The 25,138-nt window shown below is 34.0% G+C and overlaps 1 long non-coding RNA gene across 1 annotated transcript; it reads right to left on the reverse strand.

Moving 5' to 3' along the window:
• Nucleotides 1–8,725: 8,725 nt before the first annotated feature.
• LOC140039847 (uncharacterized) lies at nucleotides 8,726–10,028 on the reverse strand. Its single transcript, XR_011842654.1, has 3 exons — nucleotides 9,502–10,028; nucleotides 9,072–9,176; nucleotides 8,726–8,949 (listed from the first exon to the last, which is right to left on the reverse strand). It is a non-coding gene; the product is annotated as an uncharacterized lncRNA (long non-coding RNA).
• Nucleotides 10,029–25,138: the final 15,110 nt, after the last annotated feature.

Here is a 25,138-nt window from a genome sequence, read left to right on the forward strand (position 1 = left end):
AATAATAAGTACTGTATGCACAAGCTGTATCTCAATTATTGCTTAAAAATTCATTTTTCCACTTTGAATCAAAAGTAAAATGGCAATACATGTAGCCTCTCTCTCTCTCGTCGTTCTACTCATATCTGAGTACCCGTGACCATTCTGATGAGGTATCTCCATTCTTGCCGATCTTGAGCTTCATTGTAGCAACTGATTATTGGTCGGTTTGTAGCACCACTTATACCATCAATCCATCTGAGTCTCTGTCTTCCTCTTTTTCGCTTCCCCTCAACTTTTCCTAACATAATCATTTTCTACATACTATCTCCATCCCGTCTGACAATATGTCCAAAGTATTGTAGTTTTTGTTTGATAATATAGATTCGATTAATGTGCCTTTCTTGCCTATTTCGTGCCTTACACTTTCATTAGTTCTTCTGGCAGTCCATGGAATACCTAGAAGCTTTCTCCAGTACCACATCTTAAAAGCTTCAATTCGTTTTTGATCTTCAGCATTAATTACCCATGTTTGACATGCGTACGTTGCAATTGGAAAAACTAGAGCTCCAATTAATCTAATTTTTGTTGCTTTGCTGATGCTTCTGTTTTTCCATATCATGTGCATTAAACACATTGATGATTTTGCCATTGCCAGACGACGTTTGTGCTGTATTTTTTTTTTACATCTAGGTGGTATTTATTTGATTATACATATTACCATATTATACCCCAAATAAAGATGCCTCCCCTCCACTAAAAACCCTTTTGAACAATAAATGCCCGGGGCGTTTAATCGGATACACATGGCAAGTTACTTCTAGCATTCTGAAAAGAACTGTTGAGCTTGACGTTTCTATTAAAATGTTCTTGGGGACAGCAATAACTAGTACTTGAAATTGAAACAATTTAAAGTATCAGTTATTGCATAACATTATTGTCTAAGGATAAGTTATGTAGAGATATGTTTTTTTGTTTGAAACATTAGTAATAGTATTTCTGTACATGTTTTAACCACATTTTCTATTACAATGAATGTAAATATGTATATTTCGAACAATTTGATACCAAACTTAAGTTTCTACGACCAGTACTTACAGAGATATGAAGATGCCATGATATGTGGGTCAAAATAATTTTTGACTAAAATGTCCCATTTGATTGAATATGAAAGCATGCCTTCTGAACATTTTGATTTTGTTCATATAACCCTTGACCCTGACCCTTTGACCTTTTGTAACATTTTAAAAAATGTGCAACAAATAACAAAATGTTTATTTCAAACAATTTAAGACCAAATTCAAGTGTCTAGGATCAGTAGTTACGGAGATGTTTTTGCAAACATTGAAGAGAAAGTTGGTTATTCATCTCGTGATCGTGAGGTTGAAATTGTTAGTTTGATATTTGGAAATCTGCAGTTGTTTTCCGATGTTCCAGGTCGAACGAACTTAGTGGAGCATGACGTTAAGACAGCTGATTGTTCACCAATAAAACAAAATCCATATAGAGCAAACCCGTTCAAGATGAAGATATTACACAATGAGATTGATTACATTATTAAGAATGATATAATCGAGCCTAGTTGCAGTGCTTGGAGTTCTCCATGTATATTAGTTCCGAAGCCAGATAAATCGTATCGTTTTTGTTCTGATTATCGGAAGGTTAATGTTAAATCTACTACAGATTCATATCCCATACCGAGGATAGACGACTGTATTGATCGTGTGGGTTGTGCTAAGTTTGTCAGTAAATTTGATCTTATAAAGGGTTACTGGCAAATTCCTTTAACAGAGCGTGCGAAAGAAGTGTCAGCTTTTGTAACTCCTATGGGTCTTTATCAGTATAAGGTCATGTCTTTCGGTTTAAAAAATGCACCAGCCACGTTCCAGAGATTGGTTAATGGTATAATTTCAGGGTTGGAGGGCTGTGAAGCTTATATAGACGATTTGGTTGCCTATAGTGATACATGGGATGTCCATGTGCAGAGAATTAAGGCATTGTTTGACAGGTTGACAGCTGCAAAGTTGACAGTAAATTTGGTGAAAAGCGTGTTTTCATGTGCAGAAATTGTGTTCTTAGGTCATAAAGTTGGTTGCGGAAAAGTGAAACCATTAAGTGCTAAGATTAAGGCAGTCTGTGATTTCCCAGTTTCAAAGAGTAAGCAGGAGTTAATGCGGTTCCTGGGAATGGCTGGGTTTTATCGACGTTTTTGCAGAAGTTTATCAACGCTTATAGCTCCATTAACGAATCTGCTGAAAAAGAATGCGAGTTTTGTGTGGTTGGAGGAATGCAATAAGGCGTTCATTAAAGTTAAAGCGATGTTATCAAACGAACCGGTGTTGATGGCTCCACAATTTGATAAACAGTTCTCGTTGATGATTGATGCCAGTGATGTTGGTTCTGGTGCTGTGTTGGCGCAAACAGACGAGAATGATGTTGACAAGCCTGTGTGTTTCTACTCGAGAAAATTCAACCAGCATGAGAAGTTATTCTACTGTTGAGAAGGAGACATTAGCTTTGATGTCAGCGTTAAAGCACTTTCAAGTGTATCTTGGATCTACTCCGTTTCCAATTGTAGTTTGGACTGACCACAACCCATTAACGTTCTTGGCAAGAATGAAGGACAAGAATCAACGCTTGTTGAGATGGAGTTTAGCAGTTCAAGAAATGAATCTGGAAATTCATCATATCAGAGGAAAAGACAATGTTGTAGCTGACACACTCACGTCATATTGCGAATTTTGGACAAAAAGTGTTTTGAGAGCGCTTTTGATTTAAACATTAGCGCGAGCCTATCTTTACCGCTGAGAATTGTATTGAGAAACCCGAAGACTTCACGCGAGCGAGACGAACTGACTAAGAACATTATTACTATAGATTTTCACTTCATACACGCTTATTATTGAACAATAGTTAGTATAAATAACTGCTAGTTAATTAGAGACATTCGATGTTACTACGAATACTAAAGAAATTACTTATAATTTATTTATTTATTTTATTTTATTTTATGTCTTTAGGCACTGTGGCCAAGGATTACCAATAGTGAATTAATCACTGTCCTATCAGATAGGTGGTAATCCCCCTGATACAGAGGCTATTGTGTGAACCAGTTCACCGGGGTAACCCCCTACTCTTTTTCGAATAATGAACTGGGTTCTTTAAAGTACACACAGGTTATAACTGTGTACACTGGACCTACGGTTTATAGTCCTTATCCGAGAAGACTTGTTCCACCACCAGAACTAGGAGCGAGTCGGCCTCGAACCCTTGCCGATGTTGTTGTTGGCTCTTTAGGTACGATAAACGGCGCCCCTGCCTTAACCGCTCGGCCATATAACTCGGCCATATAACTTATCCCGATTTATAACGATTCTAGTTTAGGTAACATTCGCCCATTAACAATGAAAACAAACAAATCCTGCGTAGGAAATCGCGGAACTCTAAAAACTTTGTTTTAATATCACGCTAAAATTGTTTCCGAATTTTTAAATACATATTTGTAAATATTATGTTAAATTTCAATATCTTTACTTTTAATCCTCAAAAAATCAAAATGTTGATATTTTTTAAAAGAATTTTATGATCATTTGAAATCGGGATAATTTACTATCGATCGCGTTCCGCCGGTGCCCGAGTAGGTGTGTACGCGTCGCTTTTGCAGGCTCTATTCCCAGTAGCGAGTTTCGGTCGCGCTAACATAAGCAATGTTTTCTACATATACATGCATTAGGGGTAAATTATGTTTAATTGTTTTTACCGCATAACAAAATTCCCAAATTTATTTCTTTTCTTGCCTAACCGTTTCTGTCACCCTAAAATCAAATGCTTTAACTGCATAATTTTAAGCGACAATAACATACAAATAGGCCTACTATAATTTGATCACTTCTGCGCAATACTTTAGAGTTGTTGTATACAATTATTTTAAGAATATAAATAAAAACACACAGAAACTAATAAAATGGCAACTAATTGAAAAGTCAAACTCATTTATTTCATCAATTAAATATTTGAAAAAAATCAAATCAAGTAAGGTACTGCTGTGTAGGCCTTAAATATGATTGATGACTGTATTTTTTTAGTTTTAATTTGTATAATGGCCTAGGCCTAATAATATAGTACTAACAACATGTTTATTTCTAAAGGCAAGAATAACAAACAGCTTTATTTATTTACCTTCAATATTAAATCTATGAGAAACCTCAATTATGAGAATCATTTAAATTTCTGTCACCGTACATTTCATTATAATAAAAACCTTTAATTTAAAAGACATTTAATTAATAAGAGCTGGTCAAATTTTTTTTAATGTCAACATGCTGTCCATAAATAGCCGCTTTCAAGTGATGCAAATGTTTTCTGGAGTCAGATCCTATAAAAAATATAGAAATATAAAAAGTATGTTAATTTAAATATGTATTTGAAAGATGGGCTAGAGGTATAGGCCTACTGCATGATAAATTAGGCTGAAAAACCTAGCATGTGGTCCTAGGCCTACTACAAGGCCTAGCTTAATGTTTTAAATCCCATAAAACGTTTGAATTTAATACAAGTACAAAATCTAATTTATATAGAGTTGTAAAGTGTGGTACATTCAGTACATTAATTAAAATAAATGAGAATGGGGCCTAATATTAATAAATAAACATGTAAAAAAATTGGCCTAAACGACTACGTGTGTATCTTATACGCGTTGGACCATCAAGGCTAGGCCCAGCTTCGCACAAACCACCGTTATACATGTGATTTGTTTACCTATTTCAATCGCCATTTAAAAAATACCTGAAAATATCAACATGCCCATTTTTTGTTAAAAGAATATTGACATTATATAGTAACTTTTTATTTAGTCACTCGTTTACTCAAAAATTGAGGAATTTTTTTATGGTCTCGTAAAAATGTACAATATTATTATTGATAAAAACCGTATAAAATCTAACAAAAAGAAGAGCAAATTCAATGATTACCTGACACGATCATAACTGCTATCCTGTTCCAAAAACCAAGTCACATGCTTCTTCAACCCTTGCTTTAATTATTCTCATGAATTATTCATAAGGAACTATAATTTAAGGCTTTCAATTGGTTAAAAGAGTTTAACCCTATTAACATTTTAAATTCACATCATTTCCGGGTGATGTTGTCGCGCTTCGATGAATCTCAGAAATCACAAATGACCGCTAGAGGGCTCACTACTTTTTGTCTAGTCTAAATGAATGTGCTGACGCTTTGTCAAGAGTTTAGATAAAACATGCATGAAATGATTTTGAAAGTTTTGTTGATTTTAAAAGTGTTTATTTAATTATAATATGTTAGTTGTGATAGAGTGATGCATTAATGGCTTACACGGAAGTACAGTAATTAGAACTTGTGAAATTTTAAAGAAGCAGTTAAAGTAAATTCATATCAACGACCTGTTAAAATAACTACTGTATAAGAAAAGATTTAAGATGTTATAGTAAACAGTTATAAGTTTAATCATATCAAACTTTCTTTAAGTGGGGGTGTGTGATGAGTTTGTCACACGGAAGTGAGCCCTCTAGAGAGGAAGAGGGGAATGAATAAAGATGGACGACAACTACAACGTGTTTTTTTATATTCTTATTGTTGGTTTTAGCCTAACGAGCGAGCCCGTAACAGTAGGCCTAATGGTTTCCAATTGTTTCTGAGAGCCAATTCATACTTAAGTTGGTTCCTAACCATCAAAGTTGTTCTGCGTTTAGGGCATGTGATCATTCGTACTGTAAGCCTGTCCTCTATTGGCTTTACAACGCTACTCATGCCAGTGAGAGGGAGGGTGGTGGTGTGGATGGTGGTTTAACTGAAATAATAAAGTTGATTGTACATAATAGACGACGACTGGAAAGGCTAGCTCATAATCCGTTAAAAAAATATATTCAACCTCTGCAGCACAGATTGAAAAAAAATGGATCGAATCTCTGTTATGACTGTACAGCACTTGTCTTTTCGACGCCTGAGGGAATAGAAACTTGTGGAACAGAGATTGGAATGTTCCGTTTATCGCAGATCAAAACATTTGTATAAACGTATATTAAATCTATCAAAATAGTATTTTTTAAAGAAAATCGGCCTGTCTTCAACATTATGATGCTGTACTCGAGCTGTTCAACCGGTTTTCAGCTATTAAAAACAATTATCGTAGGAGGAGATAGGAAAATGCGAAGCATCCTCGTATTATTGTGTGCGAGTATTTTGGATTGATATCCATTAGACAGTGTATACCACAACTACAAAACACCCCTATTTGGGGCAAATCGTTCAACCTAAATTCGTTTTAATTGTCAATAACTAATTATTTAACTCAATTTAATTAGTAAACAGGGTTACATCAGATGGTTAAAATGAGTACCGAAAGTACGAACCAACTTTATATACCATCGAGTAAAAATTCTCGAAATAAACCGCGATTTATCGAATTTTGCCCTTACGTAAATTTATATATAGATTATAGATTAACAATAGCGGAGAGATTTACGAATTGGCTTGAAGAAGAAAAGATCGATCGAAGCTTTGTTTACCAAGCCAGCGCATGTTCATACCGTGTCATCGCCGTCCTTCATGACCGCATTTTGCGTTATTAGCCAATCATATTAGCGGATTCGCTTAGCCAATAGAAGCGCCGAATGCAACCACGAATTTTCATTGGTCGTATTTGACGTCACAAATAGGCTGCCATGAGTACAAGATGACAAAAGTTTTGAAAACAACTTTAAAATCCTGTTTACTAGAAAACTACAAATCCGATTTAAACATAAATTGTTCTGAATATTAAGTTGGTGGGGTTACTTTTATAATAGTTAAGTAAAATATTAGGGTGTCCCTTTCCATTAAGCAAAATAAGCAGCTTAAGCAGTCACTTCACAGGGAGAAGAAAATTTGCAAATTAGCAACTAATCAGCGCAACGTTTCAGCTTACAATGCTACAGCTTAAGCAGTAATCTCATAGGGAACAGATTCGTTGCAAATTAGCATCTAATCAGCGCAACGTTTCAGCTTACAATGCTACAGATTTTAAAGCAGTAATCTCATAGGGAACAGATTCGTTGCAAATTACCAACTAATCAGCGCAACGTTTCAGCTTACAATGCTACAGCTTAAGCAGTAATCTCATAGGGAACAGATTCGTTGCAAATTACCAACTAATCAGCGCAACGTTTCAGCTTACAATGCTACAGCTTAAGCAGTAATCTCATAGGGAACAGATTCGTTGTAAATTACCAACTAATCAGCACAACGTTTCAGCTTACAATGTTACAGCTTAAGCAGTAATCTCATAGGGAACAGATTCGTTGCAAATTACCAACTAATCAGCGCAACATTGCAGCTTACAATGCTTAAAATGGATATGAAAGGATTTTAAAATTTCACAAAAAGGACTTTGTATGAATCCTTTTAATGTTAATAAACAGCACACAAAACATTAGATTCAAATACCTAGTAGAAATTGAGAAATAAACAAATTAAATTTTGGTATAAAACGTCCGCAAAATGGCCGACCAACTGGCACGCCATCTTAATTTTTATGAACGTTCTATACGCACGTACGAGATCGTCAAATTTAGAGTTTGAAACACCCGGGGTTGTAGCCACGGCAGCAGTCGTTTTGTGATTGGTTAATGAATTTTAATACAGTCCAATCACCGCCTTGTCTCGTTCGCGGACTGTGTGGTGTAAACAAAATAAACAAACCCATCCTTCACGAGACTCGCGTGTTGCAAGCTCCCTGTTGCTGCAGTCGTAGAAAATATCGATATTTCACAAATCAATAAAAAGTTATGTCTGCAAAGATTGTACGTGAAAAGAAGAAAGTGTGTATTTGTACTTCTCACACTAAACCACTCACGCAGACTACAAATTAGGCTAGGTCTAGTAGACTATAGTTTCTTCTAAATTCGCTAGTAGTAGTAGGCTAGGCCTACACATGGAGTTACTCCATGGCCTACACTACAGTACAAGAGAGTAGCAGTCGCCGGTCCACCGACGAACCTCCAGGAAGTGGACAAGGCGCGGGCGTAGACGTATGTAAAAGGCGACGTAAATAAAAAAGGTAAGCTTGTGTTGAACTTGTTTTTGGCTCTGACTTTTGTTATTGACTAATATAGTAATATAATAATACTAATAATTAAAGTAGAGCAGAGGAGGTGAGGCCGAGAGGATTATTATATTATAGTTTAGTTAGTAACTGTAGTGTAATTAAATAATAACCTCTTTCTGTTTGTTACCAAGTCATAAAATATAATACTATAGGGCCTAGAGGTAGGATTGAATAAAAATAATAGTACATTTCCATCCATTTATTGGTCTTATCTTTGCAGATTTATGGAATCAACAGTACATGAGATGGCTTTGAAGAACTGTAATAGTACTAGTAATAAAATTGTAAACATCAAATTATATGGCAGAAATAGTGTGTGGAATGAATTTTATTAAACAAATGTATCATAATGAGTTTGGAACAAGCAGGATTTTTCAAACGGGACATAAATTACTTTTGAGACCTGAGTGATACATTTTAATTCTATCAACACCAGCCAGCTCCATCATATTCAAGAGATGGATTCTTTCATAAATGTCCATTGTACATAGTATTTGGCTAAATAAATAAAAAAAAGAAGTACAGTAGTGGTTTATTTGTTTATATACCCAGACCCATTTAGATGGTTAAAAACAAATATGATGCACTGCTACTAGTGTACTGTCTGGTAGTACCAGAACTCTTCCCTGGTAGTACATTACCATAGTTACAGTATGACTGTAACCCTAGCACTCGCATCTAAAGAATTCTATTATGCATATTTTACTATTCTTCATAAATATTTAGTTCTGTAATTTTAATTGTCTGCGCTCATTCTATACTTGGTGTCTTAGTATACTGCATAAATGTATCGTGCAAGCATGATCCAAGTAGCATCTATTATAAAGTACTCTGGGTATCTTTCTATTCACCTGAAAAAAGGAAAATGAATAAGCACATGTTTATCTGCCCTCAAAACAAAATAATAATTTAGTATAATGTATTATGTAGGTTTGATCAACAGTTTAAAATAGCAATGCTCAGTATCTGTTACCTTAATATTATAATTTGACTCTAACATTTGCGCTTCCATTCCAATCAATAAATACATTTGCTTATCCCGTCCATCAATTATCATAGTTGCACTCCAATTATAGACCTGTAGGTAGGTAAAAATACAAATGAATTGTTTATTTACTGTATACTGTACTGTATATGATACAAGCTGAAATACCCCTAACTAGGCCTGGCCTGTTATAACCTTTATTACTACATTAGAGAAAATCCAACTCTATTCATTTTATTGGGAATCATAATATTTAGTATTCAGTGTTGCCTAGCCTACTAGCTAGTAGGGCGGCATGTAATAACAAAAAAATATTTTAATAATGCGTTAGTCAGGACACTACAGCACACAACAATATTAATAAACGTACTTATAAATAATGTGTATATACATAAAACAGTAACACAATTGTGCCTACCATTAACACCCTCAACGATACATCAAGGAGCATACGCTCTCAGCTCACCTCTGGCCGGGCGACTGAACACCGTATCCAGCAGTCATCACTACTAAAAAGGCCTAGGCTAGGCCTAGCTAGCTCCAGGCCATGGCATTGTCAAACACCATTTACTCGTCCAACCGTTTCTTCAAAACGATGTTAACACCCGTGTTAACAAGACGATGTGGACGAATTTCCATCAATTTCAGTTAATTACAACGAAATAATAATAAAATGAATGTTTCAATAATACGTGTATAATAAATAGCGAAATAAACATCGCTCGCGAGGAGGGTCGAGAGAGAGGCCAAGGTGGTCGACTCTGTGATTCTCACGCTTGCGCAAAATAACTCCGTGTACCCAGCAAGATAGGCATTTGGCTATGAATTTCTTAAAAGATGGCCTTGAAAAACGAAATTAAAATCCGTTTTAAAAAAAACATGGTTGATAATATGAATTAATTTTATTCGATTAGGCTAACATACTTATCCAAGAATAAAAATATCAAAGCAATAAGTAATTACTACCATGCTTTTGCAGCAATCAATGATTTACTGCTAAATTCCTATCTCTGTAATACAAAAATAACTTTTAGTGACGTCACAAAAAGTTTTTCACAGGTTTCTCAGGGGCGTTTTGAGGGCGTTTTCGTCCTCCAAAACATTAAGTATGACTATGGCAAGCTTAAAACTGATTGATCTACACGTTGAGCCAATAAAATGATATTGCTAGGAACCCTTTCATATCCATTTTAAGCAAAATAAGCAGCTTAAGCAGAGACTTCACAGGGAAAGGATTCGTTGCTAATAAGCAACTAATCAGCACAACATAGCAATACATTTGAATTTAAATAAAATAACTAAGTTTTATCGATGGGTGTCTTTAAAATATAAATTCAAGGTTCAGAATAAATAGTTCAAAATTTAGATTGAAATCAAATAATATTACTTTATTAATCTTTTTACCATATTTTCTCTGATAGTAATCAAAATATAGGCCTACATAGGTACATTAAAGATGAAAATGGGCCACATAAACCCGCAAGGCTTATAAAGATGTGGAAACCATAATAGTAGGCCTAAATGAATGAGTAATTACACAGTAAGCAAAATTGAAACGATAAAATTAAGGGTAATAGGGCCTACATAATAATATATAATAATACATGTTTAGTAAACTAAAAGTTAATACATATTTCGTTAACAAAAAAAGATGTTAACATCATTATGATTAATAGATCAATACTCTATTATTTCTACTACATTTTAATTCATAAAAAAAAATGGGTACAGAGTCTGAATTAGTATCTAGATCACCGGTAAATAATATTAGGCTGCCAGTTATTGATTTAAACAATGTTTAAATGCGAAGGCTTGTTAATATGCTTCCTTCTTCGTGGTAAATTAACGGCGAACTGTACTAAAAAAGAAGACACATTTGCTTCGGCCTCCAAGCGATTATATAAAACACATTGTTTTCAGTGGGGTTTTATCGCAGGACATGTCTCGGGGTAATGGTATCGAGATCGTCACGGGCTATATATTGAACTATGCCCCAGTCAAATGTATATTGGCCTAATATGCATTAAAGCAGAATAATGCATGTCTGTGTACATTATTATAATGAAAGAAAAACAATGTAAATAAGTTAAACATTTTGGCAACATAAATTTTAGATAGGCCATTACTTTAATTATTTTTCTTGAGCCCAAAGAAATATATTTATTACATTTTCGTTATCCGTGCTCTTAAATTGCTCAGAAAAAACGTCCCCTTTTTTAGTAAACCAAATATAAACAGGTTAAAACCAAATATAAACAGGTTAAAACCAAATATAAACAGGTTAAAACCAAATATAAACAGGTTAAAACAAAATATAGACAGGTTAAAACCAAATATAGACAGGTTAAAACCAAATATAAACAGGTTAAAACAAAATATAAACAGGTTAAAACCAAATATAAACAGGTTCCGAATTATGACATTAGGTTACGTATCATAATCAGCAACCATGACTAATACAATTAATAAAAACCAAGTACGAAAGGATATGTAAACATTTTCTCAGTCGGTCAACCATGTGCTTTTTTAAAATGATAAACGAGTTATGGCGAACACGCACAGTATACATCAACTGAAAGAAAAAATAATATTTTAGGAACTGTATCTTGGAGTTGTGGCTTGGTGGTTATGATGCTTGGCTACCAATCCAAGGGTACTGGGTGCCTGTCGTATGTCAGTAGTTTTTCTAATTTCTAATGACCAATTACAACTCCACTCCAAAACTTGTAATAAGACATTGTTTATGTAGGGCATCTTATGTATGTTTGTCTTCTTGTGAACGGGATTGCCAACTTTAAGAAGGATAGTGAATGAATTCGCGTTTGGTTCGTCCTTGGCAAATGAAAATTTAAATTAATTTTACACTTTATTTTATATTTTACACTGTGTTTTGTCAATATATTTTGCAAGCAAAAAATGCAAAATACATGCATGAAGTAATTTTACTTTGTGTTCTTTAAAATTATGTTCTGTCGTGATACGGCGTTTTAAAAGAATGGGGACGAATGAAAAAGAATTTAGGCACACTGAATAGATTAATATTTGTTTAAGTATACTTTTTTTATGGCTACATGTTGGGCCCATGTACCCATTGGAGCATTTGCAGACGCTTGTATTATCTGTTGTAACACAAGTACCACCATTCAAGCATACACCGCAATCATCTTGAATATCATCTGTAATAAAGAAATTAGTAATGGTATATTTAGTAAAAATAAGATGTTAGACTTGTGTCTAAAATGAATAATGGGAACTTTTATGTTTACGACCTACCACCGACTAACCTAGGTCAGGTCAATCGATGTGTCTTCCTCGTCGTCTAGACTGGACCTAAAAACTATTGAAACAAACATGTGTCGAGGTGAGGAGCAGGATATGGAACGCCATGACGGACATAACTATGTCAAGTTGACCTCGCTCGTGTTATGTAGACATCGCTCTCGTGTTATGGAGACATTGCGCGAGTTGAGTTTACACATCGATCGTGTTATGGAGACATCGCTCGTGTTATGGAGACATCGCTCGAGTTGAGTTTTCGCGATGTGTAAACTCAACACGAGCAATATCTCCATAACACGAGCGATGTGTAAACTCAACACGAGCGATGTCTCCATAACACGAGCGATGTGTAAACTCAACTCGAGCGATGTCTCCATAACACGAGCGATATGTAAACTCAACTCGAGCGATGTCTCCATAACACGAGCGATGTGTAAACTAAACCGGAGGAAATGCGTCCCATACGTAGTTCAGTCGTCACAAATCAAAATCTACGATATTATATCCTTAGGTCCATGATTATACTCTAAATTGTTAGACCACAAAAAGAATAGTCTTAGTCCATGGTTAAACCTACCTGTGAATGGGCCTATATATAAGCTTGAATATGGATATTGAAATCGAGTAATACTGCTCTCCAATGATGGATTTCCAGTTCTTCTATCAACTCGATATATGTCATAAGTCCCCGCATTTGTCCAGTAGATATAAGGGCCATATATTTCAATATCAATGCAGAAATATCCGGCCAAATCAGCAATGGTTGTTCTGTTGGTTCCATCAAGGTTAGCTTCTTCAATGATATTAGCTATTTCATCACACCAATACATCTTTCCATCTTGAAGATAACAACAAAAATATATTTAAAAAAATAATGAACAATGGGATGTAGTTTAATCCAATAATTCAAAATATTATAATAATTTATCAAACTTCGTAAAATACATAATCGGTTGACACTTTTGCTCTTTTTTTTTTATCCCTAAACAGATAATGCTTTCATTGTTTTAAATTATAAAGAAAAAAGATCGAGTTTGTTTACGCTCAGTGTCCAGGCATTTACGATATAAACAAACTATGAGATATGTTTTTTATAATAGTTATGGTGTAATTGTTCTTTATCACTGATTTTTAATATTTAAAAAATAGAAATAAACTTCCACACATCCTACAAAAGATTTGTATAAAGTCCTTTGCATAGAAAGAATGTTATCTACAATCTCCGAAGATAAAGAAATATTACAACATTGTATTAAAACACTGAATGAGGAATTAATTAACAATTTGAGTATTGCTATTGAAGAAATTGAGACAGAAATAGACCTAAAACAAAGGAATTCGAAAATATTTACAGTAAAGAAACGAAAGGTGCTTATATACGATCAAGGGTTACAAATGGATAGAGGAGGGTGAGCGCGTAGCACAAAATACTTCTTAGATTTAGAGAAAAAAAGCATATAAAAAATATTTTAAAAAATAATTGTAAATTATTGAAAAAACCAAAGGAATCATATGTGAAGAAATAAGATTCTTTAAGAAACTATATGCTAATAAGGGAATCTCCCAGGTAAAGTTACTACCTAGATCGTTCAAATGTAAATAGTTTACCAAAATGAAGAAAAAACAAGTTGTGAAGGCTTAAAGAAGAAACGTACAAGAAGCAGTGAAGCATTAAAGCATATGTAATTGAATAAAGCCCCAGGGTATGATAGTTTACAAATATTAAATTTTTGGGAAGAGCTCAAATATTTAATATGTGATGTATTAATTTTAATGAATGCTATTTAAATAGCAAAATGAGCAATACGCAATGACTGGGTGTTATTAATCTGAAAGGGGATAAAAATCAACTACAAAATTGGAGTCCTATTACTCTGCTAACCACAGATTATAAAATATAGATGGTACGCTCGCTTCGCTCGCGTACCATCTAGGTCGTGCCCACAGATGGTTCTCGAATACATAATAATTTCAGCGTTAAAAAACTGGCGATTTCAAATGTACGTAGAATAATACATGTCGTTTACAGGAACGAATAAATAGACAATGATTTATGTACTCAACTAAAATTATCACCCTGAGAATTACTTCCGAAAGAGAAACTTGTCACAAAATGAGACCAATTGTTTAAGTCAAATTTAAACAAACTTAATTTGTGTTTTGTATGTAACATTAGGGGTGAGGGATGGGGAAGAGGATGGGTGCATAGAGGAACAATTTTTAAATATATTAAATATATTCTTTATCCATTTAGTAACGAAATATTAATTGTTTTCATGTTTTACAAATAATATACCACTAAACACAGTAAAACATTGCTATGTAATACTTTGTTGAAACTATAACCGTCCTAGTCGATTGAAATAGTACAGTACATGTAACGATACATCACTACGACGTGTATGTTTATATAATGTAAAACAATTTGTGAAAACCCGGGTGAAAACCACCTTTATTCGAGGAAAATCATAAATTCGATTTAATCGTCAATAAATATTAAATTATCTAACTCAACTTAATTAGTAGGCCTAATGGTTTTCAATTGTTTCTTAGAGCCAATTCATACTTAAGTTGGTTCTTACCCCAGTTCTTACCCTACCCACCAAAGTTGTTCTGCGTGTGATGCACTGGCTTTACAACGCTACTCATGCCAGAGAGGGAAGGGTGATGATGTGGGTGGTTTAAATGCAATAATAAAGATTTTTTACATAATATACTGCGACTGAAAACGGTAGCTCATTATCCGTTTAAAAAAAAATTATATCCAACCTCTGCAGCACAGATTGAAAAAAAAATGGATCAAATTTACGACGCCTGAGGGAATAGACACTTGTGGAACAGAGATTGGAATGTTCCATTCATCGCAAATCAATACATTTGTATAAATGTATATTAAATCTATCAAAATAGTATTTTTTAAAGAAAAGCGGCCTGTCTTCAACATTATGATGCTGTACTCGAGCTGTTCAACCGGTTTTCAGCCATTAAAAACAATTATCGTAGGAGGAGATAGGAAAATGCGAAGCATCCTCGTATTATTGTCTGTGGGTATTTTTCAAGACGGACATCCATTAGACAGTGTATACCACGATCGAAAAACACCCCTATTTGGGGCAAATCGTTGAACCTAAATTCGTTTTAATTGTCAATAACTAATTATCTAACTCAATTTAATTAGTAAACAGGATTACATCAGGTGGTTAAAATCAGTACCGAGATTCTAACCAACTTTATATACCATCGAGTAAACATTCTAGAAATAACGTGCGATTTACCGAATTTTGCCCTTACGCATCCTCGTATTATTGTCTGTGGGTATTTTTCAAGACGGACATCCATTAGACAGTGTATACCACGATCGAAAAACACCCCTATTTGGGGCAAATCGTTGAACCTAAATTCGTTTTAATTGTCAATAACTAATTATCTAACTCAATTTAATTAGTAAACAGGATTACATCAGGTGGTTAAAATCAGTACCGAGATTCTAACCAACTTTATATACCATCGAGTAAACATTCTAGAAATAACGTACGATTTACTGAATTTTGCCCTTACGTAAATTTATATATAGATTAACACACATCCTTAGTAATGTGTATATGACAGGGATGTCGCTTGTCAGCATTATTATTTCTATTGGTTGTAGAAGCAATGGCAATTAAGTAACCTAAGAAATGATCATCATTATAAAGGAATGTTGCTACCTAGTCCTATAAAAGAGGAAGTGCGTCCCGTGGGGGTCACTTGTATATAAACCAAACGGTGGGGGGGGGGGGGTGCAGCAGCCACTTCAAGACATGAGGCACTTGCGCTACCTGTTTTACTGAAAAATACTACGGATTTGAACTACAATTTACCAAAATCCAGTGTACTCTAAAAAGACGGTAGGCAGAAACAAGGCCACGCCAGAGAGGGCGCAATGTTTGTACTGGTTCCCGGCATGATCTGCGCATTGCCAAAGAGACCGTTCATGGCAAAATCACGAAGTTTATCGCTCGTCCGTGTGGTGCATGACGACGATGATCAAGATTGGTCACAGTTGAATGATTTTTGATGCAAAAACTCTAGGCCTATTCAAAGGTATTTAGCGATGGGCTTATATAGCCGGGCTTATAGCATCCAGTATGCTAAAATACCTGCAAAATGTGGCGATAAATCGTCAAATTTTGACACGGGTGGGCGGGCCAGGGACTTGAACTACTAATTTCACCCTGTCATTTCCCACACTTGTGCTACCAACTCTCCATATTTTCCCACACTTGTGCTACCAGGCCCTCGAAATCATACCCGTAAATGCGGCACCTCCCCGTATGGAAATATTAAGAGTGACCCCCCCCCCCCCTGTGAAGTGCGTATAGCACAACTTGCAGATGATACAGTATTGTTTGCAGGAAACGAAAAAAGTATAACAAGAGGTCTATTCATTGTTAATAATTTCTGTGAAGTATCTGGTTTAAGCTTAAATAATAACAAAACTAGTGCCATGTGGATTTTATAGAAGGTATTACCATTCCCAAATGGGAAAAAGAAATTGGTATTGAAATTACAAACTGGTTTGATATTTGGTCAAGAAAAGTAAGAAATGAGAAATACAAAAAATATGCATAACTTAATTACAAATTGCTTCTCAGAATTTTACCAACACATTTACAACTAGAGGGTACTCCGAGAGTACAAACCTCCGCCTACTGTAAATTTCCCTACATAAAATTCACCCGGAAAATATTATAGGCTAACTGCACACTACAAAGTTGTGGATGAGCGTTTGGTGTAATTGTTATGTATCCAGCCTCTTACAGTTGAGATCGCTGGTTCAAGTCCCGCTGATGTTTTTTTTTTTTATTATTATTGTATTTTATTTATTTTTTTGGACCTTGATCTTTGACCCTGACCCTTCAAAATTTAACCACAATTATATGATGAGTCATTGATCATTGTGGCTAAGTTTGGTGAGAATCGGATTAAAACTGTGGTCTCTAGGCAGTAAAATAGTTTTTTGTTAGTTGTGACCTTGATTTATGACCTTTCCCCTCAAATTCAAACTCCTCTGAGCTTTTTGGGCTTAGATCATTGTGAACAAATTTGGTGAGAATCAGCTAAAAACTGTGGTCTCCAGGATGTTCACATACACACACACACACACCCACACCCACGCACACAAACATACAGGGGTGAAAATATAACCTCCTTGGCGGAGGTAACTATATAAATGGAATACTAAAAACCCCAAAAAAGGTTATGTGATGTAACTGAGGATGAAAAACACATGTTTTTCAAATGTAAAAGCAATGTCTATTTATGGAAAAAATCAATGAAATAATAAAAAGTTAGATAATAGTATCGGTTCTTTTGAAGAACTTGTTTTTGGGTGAATGCAATATAAAGAAGAATTTATGCTCTATATTCTATATACAAAATAAAAATATTGTCAGAATTAAATAGGTCAATCTGTAAAAACTTATGGATTATGTTTAAAAATATACTTACACAAGAGCATTCCATGAATGTATTTTTAATTTTTTTTTTAAGGTTACTGTAAATAAACTAATTTGTACAAAAATGTAAATAATGCAAATAAAACAGAAAAGAAAAATAGGGGGAAAACACTAAAAAGAAAAGTAAGCAGAAAGCACTGAAAATGCTATACTCTAGTATAGTTTTTTCAGATGTAAGGGGAAACTTAATATTATAAATGAAAATATTTATACATTTAAAAAAGATAACACAAACATAATAAAATTGTTTATTTATCAAAATGATTATGTTTTGAAATGAAGTAAAGGTGAGTGAACCTCACAAAAGAGAAAAAAAAGAGGCCAGGGGTTCTCAACAGGCGGCTCAAGGACCAAATGCGGCTCGTGGGTGCATTTCATATGGCATGCAAAGAGATACTGCTAAAAAGTTTACTCCTTATAGCGGCATGGGTTCCCGTAAGCAGGGCTTTAAATATTAGCAGCAACCGGAACCGGCACATCAACCGTCTAGCTCTATTTTTCAAATGGTACTGGTTGGTCATGGAAACTAAGTGCCATTTCCCGTTTTTTTTTATCTTTGTAGGCCTACTCCATGACCCAATGCCCTTGTTACATGGCTGTTCTAGCCTATAATATCTGGCCCGCGGCGACATTTGTAAATTGCAATATGGCCCACGGTAGGAACGGTTGAGAACCCCTGACATATTCTAATAACTAAAAAATAAAATATAAGTTGTATCTGAACCGTTAACTGATAACGCAAGCCCGTTTGGTAGATAAAGTGCCGTTGTCACAAGTTCTTCTCTGGTACTCAAGTCATTCAGCTTCGCGCGCTCTATCTTTTGCAAACCATAATCAGTCCAGTACAGGTATCTATAAAATAAAGCATAATAATTTCTCGTATTTATAACGTCCATGTGTAGAAATATATAATACAACTATTACAACCGGAACAGATGAAAATATTCAATTTCATTATTAATAAGAAAACCAATGGAAATTAATAAAATTAAACAAATCAATGTTGAATTTTGATCTACGTCATTTAAAAAAAATTATTTTGTTAAAAAGGTACCGTGATAAAGCCCTGCATAGAGCAAGGATAGATTGATTTGCATAAGTAAACCCACCTAAGCAAGATTTAAACCCGATTTCTTCAGATAAGCTACATACCCGTTAACAGTATCTATCGCAATCCCACGTGGACCGCCTAATGATGTATCAAAAAGAACTGTTCTGCCTGTTCCATCCAGATTTATTACTTCGATTCGGTCTTCTACCTCATCTGTCCAATAAAGTTTATTTCCAATTACGTCAACGGCAATACCACGAACACCTTAATTAATGAGAAATATCATCTTTATATTATTGCTGTGGGTTAACATTACCTTGAAACATTACCTATACAGCCTCGGATTATGTATTAGTGTAACCCTTCTTGTTCGATAAAAAATAATGAAAACTCGGATTTCAAATAAATTTATATCATTCCGGAATTTATTCCAATTGAAGTTTAATCTTAAACTAAAATAGAAAATACATACATGTATTATAATATAACTAACATACATCGATCGATTAAAACAATACAACACTATCAAAACAGGTAACTCTTGATATCTTAATCCATAATTGTCTTCATAATTAATCAATAATCAATAATATCGTAATAAAACAAAAATGCTATAGCAATAGTAATTAAGTGAAAATTCAATATAAAACACGCTAATGCTTCATCACTTTATACATTTACTAAAGCCTAACATATTCCTTGGAATATCTTTAATACAAACGTATCCTTTAACATACTAGATCAAGAGTGAAATAAAAGTTATAACAAGTGTACATAATACAGTACCCCTATGAGTCGTTCAGCCAATTCGGCGAACATAACACTATGTTCTTGATCCTAAATTAATATAAAGATGGATCATCGTAACAAGGCTTCTAATAATTAGTCGTATGGACCAGAAACTTAAAAAAACAGGTTGTTAATATGGTTAGAGCAGTGTTACACTTTGTATGTCTTGGTTTTATCTGTGTGAATCAGGGGAATGGAATGTGGGGCTGGTCTTATTTGACAACTTTGGGTTTAGGTTATTTATGTCTTCTTCAAGAGGGCTCTTTATGTTATGGTTCCCTGTCATTTCAGATTTTGCACTGGGTTACATATAGGCCGAACCTATATTTTAATTCTTGGCCAAGTTCTTCTTCACGGCTGTCAATAGTACATTCTACTTGATAATTATTTGAACATAAACAGAATAATGTCTTGTTCTTACCCCTAACTTCAGTAGAAACCAAAACTTTGTGCTGATTATTGGCAAATGAATACCATTCAATGGTATCATTAGTATAAGAAGACCAGTATAACGTTAAGGTGTCAGGATTATAATCAAGAGCTGTGATACCGATTGGTGTTGGTGAAACTGTCTGTGGCAATGCGGCCACAAAGTTTAAAGTTGTGTTAGTCAGACTTATGTTTGAATAATAAATGGTGTCTTGATAACCACCTACGAACACAATATCACGTCCTGTAAGATAATAACGTTACATCGAATACAATAACCTAAATAATACAAATACAATAACTTAAAACCATGAGTACATTCTAATAAATAAAACACGAATACAGACTCTGTGCATCCGTCAGACAGCGTAACACAAACTACAAATGATATCTATAGTTAATATCTAATTTGTTAGGTAAAAACAAAAGCTCCCTCTATAATGTAAAGCATCCTTCTGTAACAACAAACCTTATTTCTGAAAACACTGTCATGCAAACTTTACTTCCAGAAAATAATATATTATTACAATATTAATAGAAGAAGAATAGTTTATTATTATTCATTAAATAATTTTTTTTGTAAGAATGATGGAAATTAGAGGGAGCTAACCGTACCTTTATGCCTACCGTAACAGAGTTATAGTGGGAAGGTAACCTGTTAATTGTACACTGTAATATATATATATATATATATATATTTGTTGAAATTATAGTGTAGTTTGATAGTCATTTCGTATGATACATGATTATATTTCACCGTATTTATATTTTTTTTTTCTAAAAACGAATAATTATATTAAGGCCATGTCTTGAAGTCAATACTTACCGTAAACGAATCCTATGCGTAAAGTCACTAGACACATTGCAAACAATAGAGATGTCATCATGTTACTTCTATATACAAAAACATTATTTGTTATCGAGGATTCATGACAACTTAATTATATCTTCTTTTTTACATGTCAAACAAAAACTAGCCCTAATAATATTAGTACTATAAAATATCGTGTTATTATGATACCATTAAGTAAGTACTTCAAGCTATTTTACATGGATACAATTTATCAACGTTGATAAAATAGATATCATTGTGTGCAACTTATGATTTTAATTATAATGCAAACTCTACCAACAGACTTTTGTTGGAAGAGAATGGTACTTATAACACGCTTTGACGTCATGGTATGCCTACCAACATGCTTCACTGGGTATTGCATAAAAAAAAAAACTTTTAGCAGTATATGAATTGTAAGCACGATCGATATGTCATTTAGAAATAATAAAGGCTGAAAATAATGAAAATGCTGTGGGTATCGGTGACTGGATCTCAATGGAGATACAAAATAAAATAATCAAAATGCTACTGTAGATCAAAACGATAAAGTAAAACAGCCAGAAAATTATCAGAGCTTTCGGGTAACACTAGCCCTTCATCAGTGCAAGTGAGAGTATATATATTGTGAGGGTGTTTGTTGTATGAGAGAACGTATATGGTGGGTGAAAATCGGTGAAAATATGTGATAATACCATATATGGCTCTGTGGTCTGGTGGTATGATACTCGCCCTGTAAGCGAGAGGTCGCAGGTTCGACTCCCGCCAGAAACATTTTTTCAACATTTTTTTACAACTAAAAATACGGAACTTTCGCCGATGAGCTATGCTCGACACGATTATGAGACATTGGTCCAAATATGAGCACTGTTTCAATAATTTGACAGTATTATTTATTTTATCTCTGGTGCGGGTGCGTACAATTGAGGGAATAGTGCTGAAATCTGTGAACATAAGAAAAAGTCGCTTCAACCGAGATTCGAACCCGGCATTACAAACTTATTTTGTGCTAAAAACGTTCTAAAGGTCACACCGAAAATCACCAAAAACACTGATTGTTCACATTATATTGGTCAAAACTTCGCTGATACTTATCCGATATTTTTCTGGAAAAGTCAAATTTGTTGAAAGTTTAATCATCTTTACAGCAATATAAATATTAATAACTAAATGCTACGTATTTTTTTCCGGAAGTTTGATTCCACTCGTGAAAACGAAACAGTAAAATCGGTTAAATTACCATGCTATAATAAATACAAATTCCTCTATAGCCAGTTTCTTCCCAAAGGTAAGAAACATCTCTGTCCAAAAACAGACGATCAATGATACAAATAGCCAAAAAAGGCTGAAACTGTAACATTTTACATGAAAAAATGAAGATAAAAAGAAAATATCATATATGTAAACAAATGTATAAAATGTGTAGACAATTAAATATAAAAACAGGAAACGACATTCATATTAAACTGAGTAAAGGACATCAATAAAAAAAAAGAAGATTAAGGCGGATCATTAAGGAGTCTGATTAGGGCTGGAATAGCTGACTTTCAGTGTCTCTCAGTACGACAAAAGGATCATCAAAGTTTTTCTAAGGCATCTCAAACACTCACGTTTAGGGAGTAACAAACTGCCGATATCAGATAAAAGAAGTTTCTTCCCAAAGGTAAGAAACATCTCTTCTCGCCTTAAGTGAAGTGACCTACAGACCCAAGAGCAATATCGTAATGGGTATAGTCTTAACCGAGAATGAGACGTAACACTCTTCTGAATTAACTCAATACGCTACGTGTTTAAATGTTAAAGAGGTATGCCAGACACAGCATGAAGCATACTCTAAACACGGCCTAATATATGTGGTATAAACACTACCATGACATTTCGATGGTTTCGGAATGATCTGATTATTATTGCACCAGAGTTCAATCTCATTAAGCATACATTGCATAGAGGATTACCACCCTTTTTAACAATTTCATCAATGGTAAGGTCATTAACATATTTTCATCGCCTGCAGTTTCCCTCACAATCATTATTAATGAGGATGTGTAGATGGTATATTAGTGCCAATTTTGGAATTAATAACTCTATTAGAAAGGAAATTGCAGACAATGGGTATGATTGACGGTCTAACACCAATGGAAATCATCTTATTAATTAAAACAGTGTGGTCAACACGATCGAACGCTTTGGCGAAATCTAAAGCACAAACATAGACGTAACAGCTTTTACCATCAACATCTTTAGAAATAGAGTCAAGCATGGTAATTAAATAATGAGAAGTCGAAACGCCTTTCCTACTACCGAACTGTTTCAAATTAAGCACGCGACCAAAAACACATATAATGAACCGTTCCTATTAAATTATTGCCTGTAAACGGTTCGTTTGAATGACCGACAACCTTTTTAAGCAACTTCAGGGCTGTTGGTGCAAAATAAGTTTATAATGGAACCTTTTGCTTGATATGCAGATGTCCTAAACATTAGACCACTGGGGCTTTCATGGTATTCAAAATTGCACTGATAATAAAATGTATTACTTATAAAATACTTACCCAGATTCCAAACTTGATTAGTTAAACTAGAATTCGCTTACCGACCAATTTACCTACACTGAAAGAGACTTGCCTTTATTGTCGTTATATGAAGTCAATTTGATTGTTAAGTTTATTTGAATTATAATTTATAAAGATTTCGATAAAGCAATTATTGCTACGTTTCGACTATTTTCATGTCAATATCTTTGGTCACGCAAATGACTCTATTAAAATCCTCGTTATTATGTTCTTTACTTATGACAATTCTTCTTATGCCCCAATAGATTTGGCACTCCTTATACAATAATTGTTTTTAATAGCTGAAACCCTGTTGAACAACTTGAGTAGTACATAATCATAATGTTGAAGACAGGCCGATTTTCTTTAAATAAAATAATATTTTGATGAATTTAAATAAACTTTATTACTGTGAGTGTGGATAGGCCCTACTGTTAGATATATATACACAGAATATACAAATAAACTTTATTACTGGCAGTTGTTTCTCAACGCTTGTATTTATTTATAATTACAAACATTGGAACAAATTTTGGACATGGAAAAGTCACAAAGTGTGATGTCAACTTCTTCTAATTTTATACCCCTTTTCGATATCCCGTCTGGGGAAAATAGTTTCGTGGCTTCTTCAATAATGTTGTTACCGTCTGCATCCTTTGACACCGTCATTTTTCGGGTTCCTCCACCCTTCACACTTGTATCCCTTGATGGAGCCATCCAACTTCAATAATGCGATTTGATTTCATTGCAAATGTATAATTACCATGCATGGATTTACTCTTTTTTTGTGATGTTAAAGGGGGATTGTGGGTTTAAAATTGCTTTTAAGTATCGTTTATTTATTAAATAAAAAATATTATAACAATATAGACATGTCAGAATGAAGAAGTAATAACGAGAAATTAAAAAAATTCAATTTCATATACATTTTTGGGTAAAATGTTAATGTTACTTCAAATTATACAACTGCAAACAATTCTATTCCACTTTTACCGATGTAGCATATAAAGCGTGCATACCAAAAGCACAAGATAAATGGGAAAACCAACTTCAAAATTGTTTTATTGACTGGAATCTATGTTGGAAAAACAAAGTTAAGAGTATGTTGCACATAAAAAGAGTGGCTTTCTTTAATTTTAAGTTGCTACATTAAAAAAAACCAACTAGGTGTAAGCTAAAATTATGGAATTTGTCAAACAGTAATTATTGTGAATATTGTAATGAGGATGTTGAAAATGAAAAGCATATGTTATTTACATGCAAAGAAGTAAAACATTGCTGGGTAAAATGTTGCGCTATGCTGAAAACATGTTTTGCATTTACTCAGGAAGTTACATGGGAGAAAATTGTACTTGGAAAATATGATGTCAAAATTAATTAAATATTTTCCATTTTAACTTTCTGTGTTTATAAAAGTAAAGTCAAACATAGACTAGGACTTGTTAAAAAATGTCCATGGTTAATGTTCACTGCGGAGTTAGAAGGTATAATCAATTGTGAGTTTTTAATAAATAAAGAAAAGGCAACAAAAATGTGGTCAGATATGGACCGTAACAATTTAGCAAGGTATAACATTAACGTTTATAAAATTAATATTTATGTAAAGTAAAATATAACTCTTTTTT

Source organism: Antedon mediterranea, chromosome 2 (assembly GCF_964355755.1).
Source record: "Antedon mediterranea chromosome 2, ecAntMedi1.1, whole genome shotgun sequence".
NCBI classification, from domain to species: domain Eukaryota; kingdom Metazoa; phylum Echinodermata; class Crinoidea; order Comatulida; family Antedonidae; genus Antedon; species Antedon mediterranea.